This window comes from Prosopis cineraria, unplaced genomic scaffold, assembly GCF_029017545.1.
Source record: "Prosopis cineraria cultivar Desert tree isolate PC_DT_omini unplaced genomic scaffold, ASM2901754v1 PC3, whole genome shotgun sequence".
NCBI lineage: Eukaryota > Viridiplantae > Streptophyta > Magnoliopsida > Fabales > Fabaceae > Prosopis > Prosopis cineraria.
In genome coordinates, this window is record NW_026555334.1 from 1,274,649 (window position 1) to 1,281,321 (window position 6,673).

The window sequence follows — 6,673 nt, forward strand, 5'->3', positions numbered from 1 at the left end:
CATATGAGATTTTAAGAATTTTCATAGGCATTTAGTGTGATTTCATACTGTGTAAATCAATAAGATTTCACAGGTATGAAGATCAATCTTGTATGTATTTATATGGGCTTTAAAGGCTCATTATTAAAATTAATTTTCTTTTTATAATAAATATTAAGTCTCATGTGAAATTTTAAAAATGTCTGTAGAGACTTAAATTAATCACATCATCGTGTGGGATAATATATTCTTGCAGATATCGTGATTCTCAATTTATATGGTAAATAAATAAATGAATTTTTGTAAATAAAATAATAAATTTTTTTATAATTAATTAATTAAATTAATAAATTTACATTATAATTATATTGTCTAATTAGATCTCTTGGTCACGTGAGATTTTTAAAACTCCATAGACCTTTAAAATAATCGTACTATCGTGTGAGTCAACAAGGTTTCGCAGGTATAATGATTAGATTTTTATATTTAAAAATATACGTTGTATAATTATACATTAAAATAAATTTAAAGTGAATATTATTTAATCCTTTATTTATGTGAGACTTTGAATCTCTGCAGATATTTAAGATAATCTCGTATAGTGTAAATCAATAAGGTTTTACATATATGAGAGTAAAACTTATATGTTAATATGGATTTTAAAGGCCCATCATTAAAATTAATTCTCTTTTTATAATCCCAATTAATAAGTTATTTAAGTTCCATGTAAGATTTCAAGAATCTTCATAGAAACTTAAATTAATCACATTATCGTGTAGGATAATAAATCTTCACAGATGTAGTGATTCTCAATATCTATAATAAATAAATGATTTTTGTAAATAATGGTATAATACACAATTTGGAAAAAATTAATTAATCAAATTAATGTATTTAAATTATCATATTTACCATTTATATCTTTTAGTCATGTGAAATTTTTGAATCTTTGTAGATATTTAAGATAATTATATTATCATATAAGTCAATAAGGCTTTGCAGATATGATGATTAAGATTTTTGAAAAAAAATGTATATGTACATACATGCTAAAAAATTATTTTACTTAAAAGTATACATAAAAATAAATAAATTAATTAATTAAGTTACTAAATTTTTTTATCATGTGAGATTTCAGAATCTCCATATATATTTAAAACAATTATATTATCGTATGAGCCAATAAAGCTTTACAAATATAGCAATTAAGTTTTCAATCATAAAATATAAAAAAATAAAAAATAATTTTAAACCCTTTTCTTTTCTTTATTTGGAAAAAATTTAAAAATTGAAAAAATAATTAAAATTAAAATTACTTTTACAATTTAAAACACACATATTCAAATTTCAGAAAATGGTTTTATTTGCAAAATGGTAAATTATTTTTAATTAATTTTTCTTTAAAAAATATTTTCACTAATAATTTTCAAGCCCAAATTACATGGACTTTGATCTCCATCACAGGTACGTAGGTCTTAGAGTCTAATTCTGAGTCAAATCCTCCCTCATAAATAAATAAATAAATATTTTTTACTTTATTATTATCATTTTTTAAAACACATGAATAAGAAAGGGATAATTAAAATAACTTTAAAATTATATTTATTTAACACAATAAACTTCAGGTAATCATTTTCACGAATACGTGTTGTGGGATGCCTAACACCTTTCCCATACTCATCTTTGTTCTCTTTTAATTGGTTTCTTAAGATTTTCCTTAAAATTTTGGTGGCGACTCCTGTTCCAATTGGTTCTTGCCTCGAAGGCCAGAAGTAGGCTGTCCGCATCGTATTTTCAGGTGTGACACATAGTTTCTTTCCATTATCACGTATCTCACTCTCTTCCTTCCTCCTTCTCCACTCATTTTTCTTGTTCGTAAACTTAAGATTCAACATAGTGAGATAGATTGTACACAATCAAAGATTGAGACTGAACATCACCCTACCTTAAAAACATTGTCACAACCTTAAGCAATTTCATTTGTGATAGGTTCAAAATTTTTAAATGATTTTCACCATTATTGCAAAGAAATAAGCAATTAATTTGATATTCGGTCAAAATGAAATTTTCTAACATGATATTCATATAATGATCGATTAACCTTCAAAGAATTTTATCTGAGAATATTTTTTATCTATATCAGCAAAAAATAGTCAACTTTCACTTAGATGTCAGCTAAACGGTCAACATTTAAGGGATTTGATGGATTGGTCACTTTTGCACCAACTTTGGAAATGTCATGGGTATTTTTGCTTCTAACTGACGACTTTGTGGGTATTTTTGTTTTTGGCCGATAACTTCATGGGTATTTTTGTCCCTTTATTAGTTCACACTAGCAAAGACTGATATGTGGCATACATAATCAGCATTTAACAGTCAAAATTTACAGTGTTAGGTTAAAATTAACAGTTTGATTACTTTTGCACCCATCCATATAACGTTATGAGTAGTTTACTCTTTTCTTTACGTTAGGATACTGGATGTCATTGAATAACTATTTTGCAGGTATTTTTACCTTTTTACCCAATTCATTATCTAAAATCTTTTTTAATCACTAAACTAGGCCTAGCTTCTCAATAAAATGAGTCTTATCACTCATTTGCCTAGTACCTAGATTTTTTTTTTAATTTATGATATGGCTGGATCCCTGATGCTTGAACCCTACCCATGCTGGCCGACCTTCTATGTCCTTAGCCACTGCAAAACAGAACGATGAGAGGACGACTTCGGTGACCTTGCAGTTGCAACCTTTGTTGGTGATGAAGATGACAACCCAACACCATGATGAGCAAGGGTCGTCCAACGGCAATGATAGTGATGCTGCAGCCATTCTTTCTTTCGGCCACTTATCTAAAGCCTTTTCGGCCATGATACATAACACGACTTGTTAACTAGAAAGGGGGAAAAAAAAAGAGATTCAAAAATTCTTGACCACTTCATTCGACATTCATACTTTGTTTGATAAAACCATAGCATGTCAAATGGTCGTAATTAAATGTAAATTGATTTTCATATTGATGATGATAAAGTGAATAGAAGACACGAAATTACATACAACCATAATATATTGGATGATTGTATCACTTAACTATCCAATATATATTCCTTCAAATGTAAGATATTTTTAACCAAATCTTAACCCTCAATAAAATAGTTACCTATTTTCAAACTAATTCTATTATTCAAATGTCTTATATTTTTTAATATCAAACTGCTTAAAAAATACCTTATATTTTGAATGGAGGAAGTATTTAATATTAAAATTTTGAAATACATAACTATCCAATATATGTATATTGGGTGGTTATTTTTTTTAAGGAAAAACTTATATACTTGTCTTTATATACTTAAAGTATTTATTTTTAATTAAATCAAAATATATGTATCTTTTATATATTATTTAATTCATAACAAATTCATATTATTAATATATTAAGATTCATATATCTTAATTTAATTGGGTAAAAGTATATTAAGCATATAAAATTCAGGATATACAAGTTGGCAAAAAAGAAAATATAAGTCTTGTGCTTTTTTAAACCATCTAACATATTTCTTCGCTTTTACTTATTAGATGGTTGCATATATAATCATCCAATAATAGACATCATATATGAATGATTTTATAGTAATGTTTCTTCAAAAAATAAAGTCATTAAAAATAATATAATATTAAATTTTATTTTTGATTAAATTAATATAATATGACATATTTTTATTAGATAAAAAATGAATGACATGAAGCATTAGTCCATGCAAGAATTAAAAAAAAAAAAAAAAGACCCCAAGACCTGTGAATAAAATGGCTCCACGATGCTTTTTATGACTCCAAGGATGATTCACGGTAGAGAAGAAAGAGTGAAGGATGATTTCCAGCCGGGAAAAAGAAAAGAAAAGAAAAGAAATCAATTCTCATATTCTTGTTTTATTCCAAAGAAGGGTTCATAATTAATTTTAACATAAAGGTGTTTAGATATTTTTTAAAAAAATTATAATTTTAAATTCATACTTAATTTTGATATATATAATAGGTGTTTGAATAATTTTAGGAAAATATAACTTTATATTCATAATTAATTTTTACATGTAACAAGAATATTTGAATATATTTTTATAAAACATAATTTTAACCTTTACAATTGACTATGGATGAAATTCGAACAGGCACATTGGCAAAGAAACAAATCCATGTTGTTTGTATAAAGCACTAACACCCGCAAGAGTACATGAAATTTGGGGGGAAAACAATGCCAACATTGTGAAATCACATATCAAATAACTAAAAATAACAAGATTTAATTTTATGATCAAGTCTTTCTGAAAAAAAATTAATTGGATATTTATAAGAAGTTGAAAATATATTTAATCCTTTGAAATGAGAAACTATAGCCTCTGCTTTGATATCGTGTGCTGAAAGTATATGTGCATATATATATATATATATATCTGTAGATTGAGTTAGTTACCAGTTAAAATAGAGAATTAATATTCTTCCATAAACTTTGAGAATCACTCAGCGATATTTTCCCTTCTAGATGGGATTTGAAAAGCTCTGATCATGCATTGGTGCTTACTTGGAAGAAAGGCTGTTAGGAAAGTCTCAGCAGAACAAACACTTAAAAATTGATATTTAAAGAGGAAATAATAGATAAATCTCTCTAAAAAAAAATAACAATTTAATCCCATAAAATGTAATAATTCCTTTGTCCCAAGAGACTTATTTGTCAATAAGTTTTAAAGTGAAATAATATTTTTACCTTTATAGAAAATAAAAGAAAACAACAATCATAAAATTGGTATAAGTATTCACGAATGTAGTTCTACCAATATAATAATTAAAATGGTTCAGAAAATCACAACTTTCTATCACTATTATTCACAAGTTTGATATAAATATTAGCAAGTGTAGTTCCACCAATAACTAAAACTATTTAAAAAATCACAATTTTCTATCACCAATGACGAGTGTGTTTAGATTTCAATTGAAAAAAAAAAATTGAATGTGAGGATGTTTAGATAATATTTTTTTAAAATTAATTTTGATAAATTGAAGATATTTGAATATTTTTTTGGAATCAATTTTAAATGTGCAAATTACAATACAGAACATTCATTTTTATAATGTAATATTAATAGAATTAATCTATATAAAAAATAAAACAATATATTAACTTGAGATAAATTTAATTACATGTATACTTCTCCAGTCTTATATCTTAGTCACATTCTAAAAGCATAATTTGATCCACTTTATAAGTCACTAGTTGATAGAATTATTTTGTTTCAAATTGAAATCTCTAAATTACCCTTAAAAATAAGAGAGAAAAAGATAAAAAAAATTATGTTGTTTATTTGCTTTCTGCCTTTTACTTGAAGGTTATATTTAAATTTTCACTTACTTTTATTTTTTGTACTTTTATTATATTAGTATTGATGAAGTTGATAGAAATAATTTAAAAAAAAATTGGAGGGAGTATTAAATATATCCATTATGATATTCATGAAACATGATGGCACCATAGCATTGGAAGGACTAAACATTTGTTGAGAGAAGAAGATAGACAAAGTTTATGTCTACTTTGACTTCATAGAAGCTTTTACGTTAATACGCAATGAGTTCTCTATTAATCATCCGTTAATTACTACTATCAACAAAATTAAAGACCTCATTATGAGAGACTGGATAGTCACTTTTGATTATGTCTTTGGGAAGGCAAACAAATGCTCAAACTGATTGGCTTATTAAGCTCCTATCAAAAATTTTAATATTCAAATCTTTGATGCTCCTTCCTTGAGATGTAGGAATTTTTATATACTGACGTGATATAACATATCTGCACAGTGTTTTTGTGGCATTTTTATTCAAAAAAAAAATTATGCTCTAAGGATCTCAATGGCCGTTGATTATTTTTATATCAAAAAGAAATACATAGCTGAAATTTAAAAAAAAAATTGAAAAGGCCGTATTCGAATTAGCTCCTGGAATGAATTTCCCATACCCCACCCTCCAATTGTCAAATCATCTTTTTGATGGAAGAATAGCAACAATCAGATTTTGGGGGGCACCGCTGCTGACACAAAGGGGACTTTGTAGTTTGGAGAAGACGCTTGGCGTGAGGGGTAGAAACGAGAGTCTCAGATTTTCATCCACCATCAGTCAGCTTATCCAAAATGAAATTTTGTAAAAATGAGGGGTTTTGGATAAATATTTTCAACATCATGGTTTTAATTTAAATCTTAAAATTAATTCTAAAAAATATCCAAACAGGCCCAATTAAAATTGTCATTTTACTTTAAAACTCATTGGCTGATAAGTCCCTTCGGACTTGAGACAGATTATCACATTTCCCTTCGGACTTGAGACAGATTATCACATTTCCCTGCATGTATACCCGCCTTTCCAAAGGCAATACGCAATCACATTCATTTTACAGCACTTTTAAAATATAAAATAAAAATATATTTGACAAAAAATTTCAACGAGATTTGCATAATATAATTTTAAAATATAAAATCAAAATATATGTGACAAAAAAAAAATCAACCAATCAAAATGCATATACAAGATTTGTGTAATACTCCCTTCATCCCCAATTATAAAATAATTTTAAATAAATTTCTTTGTTTTAAATATAAGACAATTTAAGAAAAATAAAATTTTATTAATAATACTTTTTCAATATTATCCTTCAAG